This window comes from Lathyrus oleraceus, chromosome 5 (assembly GCF_024323335.1).
Source record: "Lathyrus oleraceus cultivar Zhongwan6 chromosome 5, CAAS_Psat_ZW6_1.0, whole genome shotgun sequence".
Lineage (NCBI taxonomy): Eukaryota > Viridiplantae > Streptophyta > Magnoliopsida > Fabales > Fabaceae > Lathyrus > Lathyrus oleraceus.
This window is the reverse complement of record NC_066583.1, coordinates 643,265,806-643,283,610: the sequence shown is the minus strand read 5'-3', so window position 1 is coordinate 643,283,610 and position 17,805 is coordinate 643,265,806.

Here is a 17,805-nt window from a genome sequence, read left to right as displayed (position 1 = left end):
TGGCTTCAAAGCCTTACATAAGAAGCTTGACTTGGTTGGAACTTGTATTTGAGATAGTGTGAGTTTGCCTTGAGACCTTACACATGTATTGAACTGGAATGTGACTTGAGTGTGAAGCAAGCAGAGATATAATCCTATTAAGTGATCAAGATCACTTGAATAAATGAGGGCTCAAATAAAAATTAAATGATTAACTAATCAAAATTACTTTGATAAATTACTCAGGGTATGGATCAAGATGTAAACACATGAGTTTTTTATGGATTAAATTCATGAAGAACTCAAACATGTTAAGCAAATTAAATTTTCACATTAACTAAACACTATGAACATGGTATTAAAACTAATCCATAAAATGATAATCCAAATTCTAATGTGAACATGTGTATTACTTCTAGAATTATAAATTGAGAATTAACCTAAAAACTAAGTGATTTATTTACTAAACTAATGCATTCAAAAATATGAACGAAAATTGTAAAAAACAATAAAAGAAACAATAAAATCTAAGCATTTTTCTAAGTATTTGGATCAAATTAAAGATGCATCAACTAAAAAACAAGTAAGAAAAAATGAAGAAAAAAAACAACTGAACAAGCAAGGAGGTGTATTGATCCAGGGAAGTGTGGTAAGCAAAATGGGTGCAGGGCCCATGTAATAGGCCCACAGTGTAATTTTGCTTGGGTTGGTTTCAGAATGAGGGTTAAGAGGTCGTGTAGGGGTGTGAATAACAATGATATTTGGGCTTGAATCTAGCTAAGCCCAATCCAAATAAAGATTGTCGTAGAATAAAGTTGGAAGTTGTCATCATTCGTTGTTAGAACATTCGCTCGGACAAATCTTTATCAGATCCAAGTAAAAGGTGCTGCAAAATTGAAGTTTATAACAGGATTATTGTGTCTATCAAATTTATTGGATCAAGATCATAACAGTTGAGTAATCTACAACAATGTAAGGGATTATTGTTTTAAACTTGTGTTGGCTAAAACGTCGGATTATTAATGTTCAAGTTGATAATAATTCATTGTATCAAAATAGTTGTCTCTTAAATTTTTAAATAGTAAAAAATATTGTCATTTCTAATATGAAAATCATAAAAAAAAGAAAAAAAGTAGACATATATCAATGAATCGCTGAATTACTATATATCCTATAAACATTTTTCATTCTCCATCTTTTTTAATATACATATCTAAAGTTGAACTTATCTAATTTCAATCAAATACCACTTTTTGAGGGGTTAAGTTTAGTGACTCTAATATTTAATATACATGAAGATTTGCTACATAATGACATGATTATTTAAAGTGATTATGTAATGTGCTTTTATAGCTACATAATGACATGATTATTATTGTCAAAGAACATTGTTGCTACATGATTTAGTCAGTGCTTAAAAGCCTAAGTATGATTATGCTAAAGAAAGTGTCATGATTTATGCGTTTAATTTAACTGAAATGTTATGATTAGTTGCTTTTTACATTATTGTTTAAGTGGAGTATATTCGAAAATGATAAAGCTATATTTAAAAACATGGCACGTTATGGTTTGGAACTTTTGTAAAGAAAGTAGGTTGCACTAAATAGTATTATCTTTTAGAACAATACTTTTTAGTATTGATTAAGCAGTAAGTTGATAGCTTTTGATTTTGTTCCCCACTAACATTAGATGATGATTTAAAGGTAATATGGTAGGTTGTTAACTAATATAATTATTGTGTCAATCTTTCAAATTTAGGAGGGTCCAATTTGAGTGTTATATGCAAGACAAAGTTTCAAATTTTAAGAGTGGTACAATTTGAGAGTTATATATGCAACGCAGTTTCAAAACTAGTATAATATAATGAGAAAAATGATGATGCATTTACAGCGTAAATTTATTTTATACTGTCAATCAATAACGATCATGCATCCCATCAAGTCAGACTGAAAATTTTAAAATATTTGTATGACAGGGTAAAATGATATAGTTCTAATGAATGATAGTGTAAATTTTTTTTCTTTCTTTAATGATCCACCGTCGGTTATATGTCGGTGTTGTGGTAAAACCAGTGTTATTATATTTTAAAAAAATGTTAACGAGTATTTTCAATTAAGAAATTAAAAAAATAAATTGAATGTTTTTAAAAGATTAAAAATATATATATTTTTAAAATATGTATAATGAAAACATAAATAATTAACCATTTTAACTTGTATGTATTAATTTTCAAGATACATTTTGGAGGCATTTATGATACCTTCAATGTTTTATATATATTAAATGTGTTTGGAAATCTAAAATATGATAATGACACAATTGAATTTTCAATACCGTTACCCGCATGGCATGGATAAAGTAATCTTTAGTTTTTATAGCATAACATATTATTTAGTGGGTTTCAAATTACGACTTTATAAATTCCTCCTTATTAATATGAGTTTTTTTTAGGAAAGGGAAGAGGGGAACAAATTAGAAAGTGGTGCATGAATATCTTGTTAGGCGTAAATATTCATTGTTATATAAGCATGTAGTACTACGTGACACTACTATAAAAATATATATCAACTTGGTTTGGAAAGGAGTAAAGAATTTTATCACGATTAGTTGTTCGTACCATAATATAAAAACTGATAGTGCCCCACTTTTTTTCTTTTTTTTTACAGTTGAGTCTGTCAATCGAGGTGAAAAATAGTTGTCATGTATTTAATTTTCAATAAAATTATTTTATCGTTTTGCCGTGTGGATTTTCCCCGGAGTCATTACATTTTATAGAGGAGATATATGTGAGGGAGATAATATTTCACCATGTTTGGAGGATTCAATCGCGAAAAATTCAATTATCTATTAAACTATAATTATTTTAATTTTACATATAATTATTACGACCTTATTTTGTATACCATGTTTTTATCATAACATAATGACATCAAAATATACATTAAAATGTGGAACAAAACTTTATACTATATATGCATCAAAATCACATGCATCTCGTACAACGTGAAACAAAATTATTAAACATTCTTCTGTGAATGGTGTCTCGTCACTAAACGACTATAAGTTGAACAAAACGTAAAAACACTTGATTAGAAATAAAAATAAACTATTATGTAATAAAAATTACAAATACGTAATTTTAAATATATATTATTTGCTCTCATTAATCAATAATGTTGACAGACACAAGGTTTATAGAGTATTTCATGACATACAATCCACACTCATATCCTCTTAATTGTCTCCTTGTCTACAAATAAATTTTATATAGTTAGTCATAATGAACACAAAAAAACATGTAATTATAGGTAAATAAATATCATGAGTAATACACTTATTTTAGAGGTATAAAATTTGGGCTTTTCCTAAGTCATTTCAACATATTGGATCCCACCGCAACTCTATATATTGAAAACAATTTAAACTTTACACACTAGTTACAAGATCACTTAAAATATATATTACTAAGTCACATAAAATATAAATTTATGTGAAACCTATATATTTCATCCTTGAATCGAGTTGTTTGTCTAAAAAACATAACACAATTACATTACTTTGTTGAGTACAGATAATAACCAATTGCCAATGACAGTGTATGAGCACGAGAATAATTAATAATGAGTAAAAAATTGAATACTAAATAAGAGAAAACACAAATTAATAAATACTTACGAATAGATGTACGATGCTACAACAAATTTATTAAAATATCACATATCGTTGTTTGTTGAGAAAACATATTGAATTGCATTTGCTTATACGATGTTTGAGAAGGATTAATTTTCATTTAGGATTTAGAGAGTTGTCATGGGGAAATCTCTAGGAAATGATTTTATGAATGCTACTTTCAAAGTTTTTTCGAAGTCTAAAGATCTATTGTGTTGGAATCACATTTTCCAAAATATTATAGTAGGCTGTAAGTTGAATGTCCACGTGAAATGTTTAAAATTTAGAGATGGAAAAAAGATGAAATTAGATGATGCATGGAAAATTTGTAAGTATTGAAAGTAATTTAAAAATGGGAGTGCATTAGATTAACCTGTATTAATAGATTTTTCTCGATTATGAGCGAAGACAATGTTGTTCTTATTTTTCTGGAATTGTTATGATTGTTAAAGTAGTAAAAAATAAATGCAGAAAAGTAAAGAACACCAAGATATATCTTGGTTCCTATTTCCAAACAAGGGTGTTCCAGTCCCCTCACACCCCGTGAGAGATTTCACTAACCTGTATTAACAGATTTTTCTCGATTATGAGCAAAGACAATGTTGTTCTTATTTTTCTGGAATTGTTATGATTGTTAAAGTAGTAAAAAATAAATGCAGAAAAGTAAAGAACACCAAGATATATCTTGGTTCCTATTTCCAAACAAGGGTGTTCCAGTCCCCTCACATCCCGTGAGAGATTTCACTATGTGAGATATGTTACAATCGATTCTCTGGACTCTCTTAACTATCTAACACAATCACAAAGACACAGCACCTTCTGATTTTACACTTTGAATAGAAAGAACACTACTTTCTAATACAATACGATGATCACTAAACACTTGTGATCAACATAAAATATGAGTAATATATGAAGTTCGCACTTGAATCAATTATGAAGAATTGATCTTCCCTTCCAAATGAACAATTCGCTATGTATAATACTTTTTAAGTGCTCAGAACTTTAATATAAATTTTTTAATGATGCTATAAAAATTATGCAGAAAGTTTCACCAAGTTTTTTGGCTCAAGGCAACTAGATGAAAATTGAGAAAGATTTGAATTTTGAATTGTTATGAAGAGGTGAATTTGAAATTCATAAACCACAACTATCTATATATGAAATGCACATTTTTGAAAAAGTACAATATCATGAAGCATTGCCATGATTCATGAATGAAGATTGGAAATCGTTGAAAACAAAATGAGTTTTGAAAATCCGTTATTGATTCAGTGGTAACCGATTACCCTATTGGTGTAAACGGTTACAACTGTAGCTATTAAAAGATTTTTGAAATTTCCTTAGCTGTAACCAGTTTTAAGTTTTAGGTAACTAGGTACATTTGTAGCATTTTAAAAATAAAACTAAATTTTTGAACCCATAACCAATTATAGGTTTTGTGTAACCGTTATAGCTGTTTGAAAATGCAGAAATATAGCTTGTACCAACATAACTACAATCTAACTCTTTTCAAAATATATTAGGATGATTAGAAATGAAATATGCAATTTGTTCTGAGCTTCAAAGATATTATACAAAGTATAATTGAAATTTGTACCTTATGCTCAGTGATCAATTCATCCATGCTCAAAGTTATTTAAAGTTTCTTAAGTATCAAATTTTGATATAAACGATATCTTAAGACTTTGAGCTTTTTCCTTCTTTAGATTATGCATGTTGAGCTAGATTCTTTGTCTTCATCAAAACATAAACCAATGATGGAAGTGTTTCTTCACAATTTCCACCTTTTTCATTATGACAATAATTCCGCTTTGAGTTGCTAAAAGTTGGTGCTTGAACACATACTCTCCCTTACTTTGATATGCCCCCCTTTATTTATCTATAGTGTATTTAAGCAATTTGTGATCCTACAAATATTAGTAAACACAACCATACACTACAATACAATATTTCTCCCTGTTTGTCAGTAACAAAAAGAAGGGAAATATTTCATAAAGAGAGACATATAGTAAGATAAACATAAACGTAACATATGATCTTAGCATAAACCATAATGCTTAAGTCATAAATATACAAGTCTAAAAGAAACTGAATTTAAAAGAGTATTTAAGATATAAACTTTAGGTATAAATTGTTACAAGAAAACTGTAATCGGTTACAACATAGCGCTAGAAATTTTCTTTTCAAGAAAAAGTGAGATTTTCGAACATGTAACCAATTACAATCAGATGGTAACCGGTTCCACTCAGAAAATTAAATAATTTGTAAAAATCTAGAGTTCAGGCAAGACAACACATTAAAAGTTAACACCAAATATACACATACATAATAGATCTGATTCCCCTATTTATGCATTTTAGGTTTTCTCTACTTTTGATTTTGTTTGAATGTTGACTCAGCATAATAATACTAATGATAAAAATAATAATAGTAATAATCGAAAGATGGTAGTAACACCGTTAAGAAAATAATAAGTCTTAAAAGAGAAAAATAAAAAAAAGGACACTTTACTTAATATTGAAAGAAAAATAATAATTAAAAATATTAATAATAATGGTATTAATTAAAAATAATAATAATAGTAATAATAATGTCCTAATAATACTAATAATATACACGTATTATGCTAACTAAAAAAGACACATGAAATAATAAAAATAATAATCCATACTAAATAAAATAATAGTAAAAAATAATAATCCTAAAAAAAAAATACAATAAAATCCTAGTATGTTAGTGATCTAAGAAAAAATAACAAAATAAGTTAAAATGTACTAAAATAAAATAGAAAGTCAAAATGGTCCTTCTTTGAAAATTTTGAGTCATTAATGTTTGACTATTTGACTTACACATGATGAACTCAGATGAAATAGGGTCTCAAATGAAATGGAACTTGGTCAAAGTTGACTAAGGTGAAGATGACATATTGATGCAGGATATACACTTAGAAGACTTAGTTAGACGAAAAAAATATGGTCAAAATTTGGGGTATGACTTATACAACTATGATTCTCCGACGGTTAGCAGAGAAGAATCTCATGTGTTCATATGTTGGGGAAAATAATCCAGAAAATACTCCCTTGGGAGAAGGTTTACTAACAAAGCTCTGCATGGGAAAAGTTCATATGACACTTTTTAGGGTAACCTCTAATTGGGGAGCAAAATAGCGAATACGCTGGGGAATATCATCATCAACACAGAGTTGAAGAATGACTTGCTGGGAAATAATCCTAAAAGCAAGCGTGGGGTAGGAACTCACTCATAGAAATACCACTGACTTGGCTGAGGACTGACTTTGATACTTATGATTTACCTTGGATCCTGATTTATGCTTTGTTATAAATGTTTGAATTTCTGTGTAATACATCACCTAGGTGGAAATACTATGCATGAACCAATGCATTGAGATGCATGTAGGGATAAAATTGATTGATTAAATTTTTGTAATGAAATTCTTTGCCTCAGAAGAAATGTTATGCATGAAATGATGCATGCAATGCATGTGAGAATGCAGATGGGTGATTGGATACATGGTTTCTTTTTCCCAAGACTGATATTTTAGGGTACCAATGTCAATTGTACTTGGATTTTATGGAGATGCCAGCAGGGTGGACTTTTATTTAGGGAGACCAATGGGGATTGGTAAGGTGAGTGGGTCTGACTTCTCGACACTCAGAATTTAACGACATTAGGATTGGTAAGGAGACGTGGATGCCTTTGGTGCCCCAAGTTAGATTTGTTACTGATAAGTTGCGTGTGAGCGAATTCTTGAGAGAACTTCGCTGTTTGAGTTGACTGGGCCATCACGACCTACAAATGATTTCATGTCTCTATGCGACGAGGGCATCATTGGGGACAATCGATCTTCCTTTAGACATTTCGAAAAAAAAAACAATTTACTATTATTTTCAAATGCTTTTATTATTGACCAAAGTCTTAGTGCAGTGTCTATAAAAAATAATGACATTTCACAAACAAGCAAATAAAGTAAAAAAAATTGGGAACACTTTTTGATGAAAATCATCTTTTACTGATTTGACCCGTAAATGGGCAATGGTACATAAGGATGAAATTCGTTGAAGAGGTAATTGTTGTGGAAGGAATAAGTAAAATGGCAATGGGAACTGTTGCGTTTCCATTGAATTGCAATATTATTATAGTCCTTATGTATCTGAAGATCTAACACCTTGCTTTTGAGAAGAGCGGTTGGATCTATTCTTCTCTTCTAGAGCTTTCCATGGTAACGTGGATTTACTGACTACATTCTTTACCTTGGAAAAATCCCTAACTTTTGTCTAGACCGCCCTTTAGGGTTTTCAGTCGACCCGGATACCCATTTTTTTCCTAAGTCGCCTTTTCAGGTTTTCGACTTAGCGGGTGATATTCTTTTGATTTTATCCATAATATTTTCCTGATATTTTTTGTCCACCGGGGTATCCATTTTTCCTAAGTCACCTTTTCAGGTTTTCGACTTAGCGACTTTTGTATTCCACCTTTTTTAGGCAAAGTATCTTTTGACTGCGTCAGGTTTCATGTGGAGTGGCAATTCGTTGCCATCCATAGTTGTGAGGATTATAACACCTCAGAAAAGGCTCTTACCACAACGTATGGACCTTCATAATTTGGTGCTCACTTGACTAGTGAATCTTTGTGAATTGGCGAGATCTTTTTCAGCACCAGATCGCCTTCTTCGAATCCTTGAGGCAAAACCTTCTTGTGAAATGCTTTCCTAAGACACCTCTGATAGAGCTGACCGTGACATAATACTGCCAGGCGCTTCTCTTATATAAGGTTGAGTTGATCGAACCTTGTTTGAATCCATTTTGCTTCATCAAGCTTAGCCTCCATCAGAACTCTCAGCAAAGGGATTTCAACGTCCACTAGAAGGAATTCTTCCAAGCCATAGACTAATGAGTAAGGGGTTGCCCCCGTTGAAGTGTGTACTAACGTCTGATAGCCGTGCAACGTAAAGGGTATCATTTCATGCAAATCCATATATGTTATCATCATTTTCTGGGTGATCTTCTTGATGTTCTTATTAGCTGCTTTAACGACGTCGTTCATCTTGGGTTGATATGGAGATGAGTTATGGTGTTCAATTTTGAAGTTTTTCCACAACTCCTTCATCGTTTTGTTATTGAGTGTGGACCCATTATCAGTGATGATTTTGTTGGGAACCCCGTAATGTCATATGATATTGTTCTTCAGAAAGTAGGAAACCACTTGTTTGGTTTCGTTGGAGTAAGGCGCGACTTCAACCCATTTGGTGAAGTAGTCTATGGCGACCAAAATAAACATGTGTCCATTTGAAGCCTTGAGTTTGATAAACCCAATCATGTCAATTTCCCACATGGAGAAAGGCCATGGTGATGCTGGGATGTTCAAAGGAGTAGGTGGCATATGCACCTTATTAGCATATATCTAACATTTGTGGCATGTCTTGGCATAATGGTAACAATCAGTTTCCATGGTTAACCAATAAAAGTCTACCCTCAGGATTTTCTTGGTTATCACATGACAATTTGCATGGGTGCCAAAGGATCCTTCATGGATTTATTTTGTGAGCATGTCTGCTTCATATCTATCCATGCATCTGAGCAATACCATATCATAGTTTCTTTTGTATAACACGTCTCCATTCAGGAAGAACTTTAATGCTAATCTCCTCAGAGTTCTCTTTACTATGCTTGAAGGATCCATTGGATATTCTTTCTTATCGAGATTGCGTTTGATATCATAGAACTAAGAGGTTTGTCATCTAATTCCTCTAGTGTTGCCAACTGTGTGCAGGTTCATGAAAATGCTTGATTATGATAGAAGGTTGATGGTTGGGCCAAATAAATTTGTACATAGATGCTAAAGTTTCCAGAGCATCTTCCATCTGATTTTCTTCTCAAGGAATATGGGAGAAAATGATTTTGTCAAACTTTGGGAGTAATTTCAATACGTAATCTCGATTTGGAATTAGGTTTGGATGTCTTGATTCTCAATCACCTCTAATCTGATGTATGACCAAGGTAGAGTCTCCATATACTTCAAGGATCTTGATCCTTAAATCAATAGCCTCTTCCAATCCCAATATGCAAGTTTCATATTCAGCAATGTTATTTGTGCAATCAAAGCAGAGTTTAGTTGTGAATGGTAAATGATGATTCTTGGGAGACATCGAAACTACCCCAATACCATGGCCCATTGTGTTTGAAGCACCAGCGAACATAAGAGTCCATCGCTCCCCTGGTCTGGGTCCTTCATCGGGACCTGAGATCTCATAATCTTTTATGGCCATGATATTTTCATCTGGGAAGTCGAATTTCAAAGGCTGGTAATCTTCCACTGGCTGTTGGCCAAGATGATCCGCAAACACACTACCATTGATGGCTTTCTGTGTGACATATTAAATGTCATAATCTGATAATAGCATTTTCAAATAAGCAATTCTGCCGATGAGATTTGGTTTCTCAAATATGTATTTTATTGGATCCATCTTGGAGATTAGCCATGTTGTGTGGTCAACATATATTGTCGGAGGCGTCGAGCAGCCCATCCAAATGCAGAACAAGTCTTTTCAAGCAATGAGTAGCTGGTCTCATATTTGTTAAGCTTTTTTCTTAGATAGTAAATAACGTTCTCTTTCATACCCGTTTCGTCTTATTGCTCCAACATACAAACCATATCTTTATCAAGTACTATTAAGTACATGATAAGAGGTCTTCCCTAAACAGGGGGTATCAAGATCAATGGTTATTGTAAATATTATTTTACTTTCTCGAAGGCTGCTTGGCAGTCATCGTTCCACTCGATCACTTGATCTTTTCTCAAAAGTTTGAATATTGGCTTACACGTAGTTGTGAGATGTGAAATAAATCTAGAAATATAATTCAATCACCCTAAGAAGCCACAAACCTCTTTTTTTTGTTTTAGGTGCATGCATATTTTGGATTGCTCTAACTTTTTCAGGGTCAACCTTGATCCCGCGTTGGCTCACAATGAATCCTGGCAATTTACCGAATCGAACTCCAAATGTGCATTTGTTAGGTTAAGCCTCAGCCTTGTCATACTCTAAAATTTACCCTACCTTCAATAAAATCTTTATTTGGTTCATGGCTCTAATTCATGTACATACATTTATCTTTAATCATATATATTTGCACTAGCATGGTTCAAAACAAAAAGGCAGGCTTCATGAATTCAAGGTATGCTTGTTGTACTTTAGGAAAACTAGTGTTTCTTGGCATTATTTTGAGGTTTGCTCAACCAAGCACAAAACCATAATCCTATATGCCTTTTGCATTATGGATCTTGGATATCTTACATCTAGGGTTTGGGATTCATCAAGGTTCTTTGGTTAATGTTGGGGCTCATTCTCCATGCATATGGTGATCATATGTTTCATTGTATTGGTGTGTGCTTAATTAAACCTTGACTAGTTAGTGCATTGGTTGATTGGTTGTTGGTCACCCATTCATTGGAGGGAATATCATCATAGTTCATGTCATTTGTTGATTCATTCACAAATTTCCTTAGGGCATGGCATGATCATTAATGTAAGGTACATCTTTCAAATAAGTCATGTGGGTGTTTGGATTACAAATTTTGTTTGTCATTTTGATCCATTCATCCATTGCACGACATTTTAAGAATCATCACACACACAATACATTGAATTTCACTATTTTCACCTAAGTTGACTCATAATTGTGAAAGTTGATTGAAATTTGAATCATAATTGTGAAGGTTGAATCATTTTTTAATTTAAATCATAACTAGGTTCTTCCATAAGCATTTTATTACACATGAAAACTCTACATTACCATACATCCAATTTCTAAATTCAACATTCTCATACATATTTGACCTATCATTCAAAAACATTTCCAAAATTATTTTTTATTCAATGTCTAAAAGCCACGAATTACATAGATACATTCCCAATTATATAAACCTTATGTTCAATGTCATCTTACAAAATTTACAAACCATAAACCATTACATTTCAAATAATTACTACAAATTACAACATAGTCAAAGTTCTATTTCCATCCCATAACCATGGTGTTCCAAGCAATTCCATGAGGATTTCCTAACCACTCCAAGCCAAGCCATATCAAAGTTTAATAAGCACACTGTAGCACCATTATCCGCATAGTAGACTGCACCAAATGGCATCCAAAAGGGAGCAAGGCAACACACCAGTTCACAGCAGCAACTATAATGCAAAACATCAAACATCAACCACAATCATACAAACAACACAAATTCCACCACTATGCCAACCTTCACATAACACAAATTCACCACTCCTAAGTTAACCTCTGAAGATATTTCAGACTCTAAAGAAGAATCTGCCCGTGAAGGAGATTCTGAGCCTGAAGGTGATTCTGATGTTGAAGGAGAATCTGAAGGCGAATATGATTCTAATTTAGATTATGATGATGATCCAGACTCTGGTGGTAATCAAGCCTTTAAAGGTGGTACATCCTCTGAATGTAGTCTAACATCTGATACTGTTCCAGCATCTGAAGAAGATTCTGAACAAGTTCAGAGACCATAAAGAATCATAAAAATACAAAGAAATTTTGCAGAAACTCTAAAAGGGAAGCCGTTCAGTGTGCCATGTTGGTAGAATTTGAACCAGTAAGTACTAAAGAAACTCTCATGAAGAAAGTATAGCTGAAGTTCATGAAATAAGAACTTGAGGCTATAGAAAGAAATAAGACTTAGGAGTTACTGGGCTTTCTAAGAACAAGAAAGCCATTAGTGTGAGATGGGTTCATATGTTGAAACTGGACTCAGATGGATAAATTGGCATACACAAAGTAAGGTTAGTAGCTATAGGATTTCTACAGAAATATGGATTAGATTACTTTGAGGTGTTTGCACCTGTAGCTAGACATGAAACAATCAGACTAGTGATTGTTATAGCTGCTAATAGAAATTGTCCTCTGATGCATTGAGATGTGAAATATAAATTTCTAAATGGTCATTTACAAGAGGAAGTTTATGTGTCACAACCTCTTGGATTTGTGAAAAATAATCCGGAAGGGATGGTGTACAAGTTGTATAAAGCCTTGTCTGGATTGAAACAAGCTTCTAGAGTTTGGAATTTGAAAATTGATTCATTATTCAAGCTTCAAGGATTTAGAAAACTTGAGATGGACTATGATGTTTATGCTCATCATAAATCTGATAGAAATATGATTATGTTGTGTCCCTATGTTGATGACATATTACTAACCGTGAGCTGTTAAAATGAGATAGCTAAGTTCAATAGGTGTTGATGAATGAGTTTGAGATGACTGATATAGAAAATATGGTATATTTTATAGGGATGGAGATTTTGTACTCTAATAAGGGTATAATTTTACATCGGCTGAAGTATGAACTTGAGCTTCTGAAGAGATTTGAGCTAATAAATTGCAAATCTGCAAACACACCTGTTAAAATAAATCACAAGCTAGATTCGATATTGGGGGTCATGATATGGATGCTAAATTTTTTAAATAGTTGGTGGGCTCATTTAGATATCTTTTTAATGCCATAACTGACATCTTCTATACAATTGGAATGGTGAGTATATTTATGAAAAAACCAAAGTGGTCACGCTACCAAGTTGTTTTCAGGATACTGAGGTACATTAAAGGGACTCTGAAGTATGGAGTTTTGTTCCCTTCTGATGTTGAATCTGATTTATAGCTGATATGATATTCAGACTTTGATTAGTGTGGAGATAGAGTTGACAGAAGAAGTACTTCTGGATATTTTTTAAGTATTTAGGACGTCCCATTTCTCGGTGCTCCAAGAAGCAAACGATGGTTGCATTCTCAACCTGTGAAGCTGAATACATTGAAAGTGATGTGTCAGCTTATCAAGCTGTTTGGATTCTGAACTTGTTGCAGAATCTGAAGATCAAGATGAACAAGCCTGTGAAGTTGATGATTGAAAACAAATCGACTATAAGCCTTGCCAAGAATCCATGCATTATGGAAGGAGCAAGCATATTGGCACAAAGTTTCACTTTCTGAGAAATCAATTTCAGAGTGGAGTGATTGAAGTTGTTCACCGTAGAACTCAAAAGCAGCTGGCAGATGTATTGACGAAAGCAATCAAGATTGAACGCTTTATCCATTTGAGGGATGGAATTGGTGTTATTGATTTTAATTAGATTAATATGAAATAAGGGATGATGTTAGTTGTAATTCATTTCAGTTGCATTTAGAGTTAATTTGCATTACATTTAGAAACTTTGATTGTAAAAATACTGAAAGTTAGTTGGATTTGGGATAAGAATTCATTTTGTAACCAATTTTAAATTCTGTTAGAGAAAGTTAGTTACAAATACAAAATTTCTCTCTTTCTCTTCCATCATCTTATACATCTCCAACCTTCTACATCTTCAATCTTCTACATCTCAGGAACTCCAGGTTCAGGTTCTTGTAAGTGGGATGCTTCACTACAAAGAAGTGATCCCAACTCATATGATTAAGCATGTAATGAACTCCGTCTCTGAGTCCTAGGGCTATGAGGCTAGGGAAGTCGGTATATTTGGTGGATGAGATGATCCTCTCAGCAAGTTCTTCATATCGACTTCTTTGTATATCGTTCTTGAAAATGATCCTCATATTGTCTTCACACTGCATTGTGAAATAAGGTTAGTAGAAATATGTGCTAAGGAGACATGTAACCTACCTTAAAAGAATACATGAGAAAGTTAGTAAACAATCAATAGAGGTTATATTTCCCATTTATATATTAGGAATAAGAAAATAAAATGAATCGATAAATGAAATATGTAGGTTGTGTCCCACACATCGCTTTGTTTAACATCGGTAGATCAACGACTCAAGAGTGTAAGTACTTTTGGTGGTTCTTCTGAGGATGAATCCTCAGTCAAACTTTTAATTATCTTCGATTTCCATGTCCAATTATCAAGCCATCTCTCATATCCCTTACCTTTTCTTTTCTTCTTTCTGCGAGGTGGTTTGTTATTTTGAACTTGTGGTGGCGGCTCTGGCTCTATCCTGAAAACCATATTTTCAGGTTTAGGTTCAATTTTTTCATCCACCACCTCAAAGTTTAACCTTCCCCTCTTAACATTAATGAGTTCCCTAATTTCATGGTCTTCTAGTTTTCTCTTCTTATGCAGGATTTAGAACAAACATTCATTGGTGTGGATATTTTCCAATAACTCCACATACCTTTCGGATTGGGAGTCTACCTTAACTTCCATAGACCTTCTCCGGAAAGGAATCAATGATTTATAGGGAGGATGAACAATATTGGGTGCTTACTTTTCTACCTCTTTGACAACCTCCCTTTCGGGTGGTGTTGGTGGATCTTTCTCAATCTCTACTATTTTCTTACCTGAAACCTCCTCATCATCACGCTCCTTAGGATTTTCAATAGATTTTCATTAGTGCTTGTTACAATATCCACATGTTTCTCAAGGAAGGGTTCTAGAGGTGTTTGTGCGAGCAAGGAGATTTGAGTCTCCATTGCCTTATTGTGATTTGCTAGGGACTCGACCATAGTGTTCAGCTGCCTAAGGGTTTCATAGGTATAGAGACTTTATTTTCTAAACTCTTCATTCTAAAGAGTTTGTGTCTCCATAAAGCGCTTCATCATAGATTCTAGCCTAGAGTGAGTTTGCGTCGTAATGAAATCCTTCATTAATATTTCGAGCTCGGATTTATAGGAATCTTACGGTTCCTCAAAATATTAGGAGTGGTAATCGTAGAGAAAATTTGGGTGATACATAGTAATATAGACATGAATGTCTTTGTATATACGGTGCAACAACGGAGTTATGATATTTGACGTGATTGGTCCCCGACAACGGCATAAAAAACTTAATGGGTTATTTCCGCAAGTATATGGAGTCTATTAGAGTAATACAAAAGGTTGTCGAACCCACAGATACCTAACAATCAATCTATCATTTTCTATTGATACGATGTTTATCTAAGGCGGTCTGAATAAGTACTTGAATGAGAAAAATAAAATAATAAACTTGAATGAATTCAGATATGTAATACTGGAATGCGACTCTAATTGACCAATGATACTCTTAATACTCCTAAAATAAACTACCTTTGGGACAATATTTTCTTCCTTGAAAAAGAATTAATTAAAAGGGAACTGTCGCTCTCGCGTATTTGAAACCGGATTTTACCTTTTAGTATATATTGTATCGTTGAATCAACGGTCCTCATATTCCAGCACTATTAATTTAGTTGGACATATTCATGGTAAACAAAGAAACATGCACTTGAAACTTAGAATTAAACATATTGGGCATATCAATTAAGATTAAAGCATGCAATAGGTACATTAAACTTGTAAATTAATGTAAGATAAGAACTTGCAATTAATAAAAATATAATAACTCAACGCATAAAGTAAAGCTTGAAATAGATAGATCTTTCAAAGTAAGACAAATAAAATTGCATATAAAGGAACAAACGATATAATAAAAATTGCTTAATTATAAAAAACCTGCTCCAATGGAGACTTGAATCTGGTACAGAAATAAATCAATGGAACACTTGAATACGAAAATAATAGTGGCAAAAATAACCGCTACAAAGTAAATGCTCCAAACTTAATACAAGAATAAGTGCAATACCCCCCCGATGTGAAGAGTTAAAGATTTCAAATGATAAATTATATGGATTATGTTGCACTAAGCTTGGATGACTAAAATATGAGTTCTAACATGAATATATAGTGCACTAATAACCTAAAAAAAATCAATTTAAACTATTGAATTCGTGTGAGAGAAAGTGGGGAGGAGTGGCTGAAATTTCTCAATTGCCTGCGCATATCCAGATTTGCAGGGTGTGGCAAACGCCACAGGCTTAAAACGTGTAGACTTGGTCTTGGTATTTGTTGGGACATGGGATACTTCATCCACGTCATGGCCACCTCTGTGGCGAACGCCGTGCTAAACTCTATGCCGAACGCCATGCAGAACCCATGTGTGCAAAACATGCTTCTTTTCATGTTTTTCGTTAGTTTCGTCTTGTTTCTTCTTGTAATGACTCTCACTTGACTAGGTACCTGAAACATAGCCAAAACTTCAGCGTAATACTAAAAATAATGTTAAAATGACAATAAAACATGTGCGAGTCGAGTCAAATATGCACTGTGTTTTGGTGTTATCAAACTCTCCCACACTTAAACCATTGCATGCCCTCAAGCAAAATAGCTAGCATATTTTTAATGAAATGCATCAGATCAATAACAAATACATAAAAGGTAGCAAGGGGTATAAGCTAGTCATATGTGGTTGATGTGGATCAGTTCGTCTAGGAATGACTCAATAGGTACTAATTCAACACCAATGGCATTGCAACAACACAAATCACTCTCATAGACACAAGCCTCTCTCCTATGCAAACTAGTTCCAATCATATCGTTGAATAAAATTCTAATTTACTACTTATTTCTTATCCCCTTTCATTCGTGATAGACACATTGAGGCCCTTTATCTCTCATACAACATGGTAGGTTGCCTGTTAGTGATTATGATCCCAAATGTCTTCATATTTTACAATTTTCTTTTCTTTTGCAAAGATGTGTATATATATATATATATATATATATATATATATATATATATATATATATATATATATATATATATATATATATATTTGAATAAATGAACCATATTTCTTTGGATTAAGTGAATGTGTGAGGGTCACCTAACTTAGTAAAGTGCGGTTTTTTTTCCTTTTTATTCAATTTTTCTGCCTAAGGGATCATTCACTTATTATTCGTCGACCTACCTACTTAGTGACTAAAGATGGTGTCTGGCTGGATAGAGAAACTACTATGAGGATTTTCAACAAGTTTGGACTTAAGACTAGAATTCAATGGGGATTTAAACTAATATGCATAATTGGGATGCTTGAGATGTTGGGGAAATAACGATTTTTTCATATTTTCTCAAGTTTCCTCGTCCTAATCTCTTCTTCCCTCATAACCTATATACTTTCAAATCTACCCGAGCCTCCCAAGCCTTTTCTAAAGTTTTTGTATGGCTCAAGAAGGTGGAAAAAGTCAATAAAACTACACATAAAGACTCTTCAGGCACATGCAATGATAAAATCCTAACTAAATGCATGGAACATAAAATGATAAATCTAACTAGAA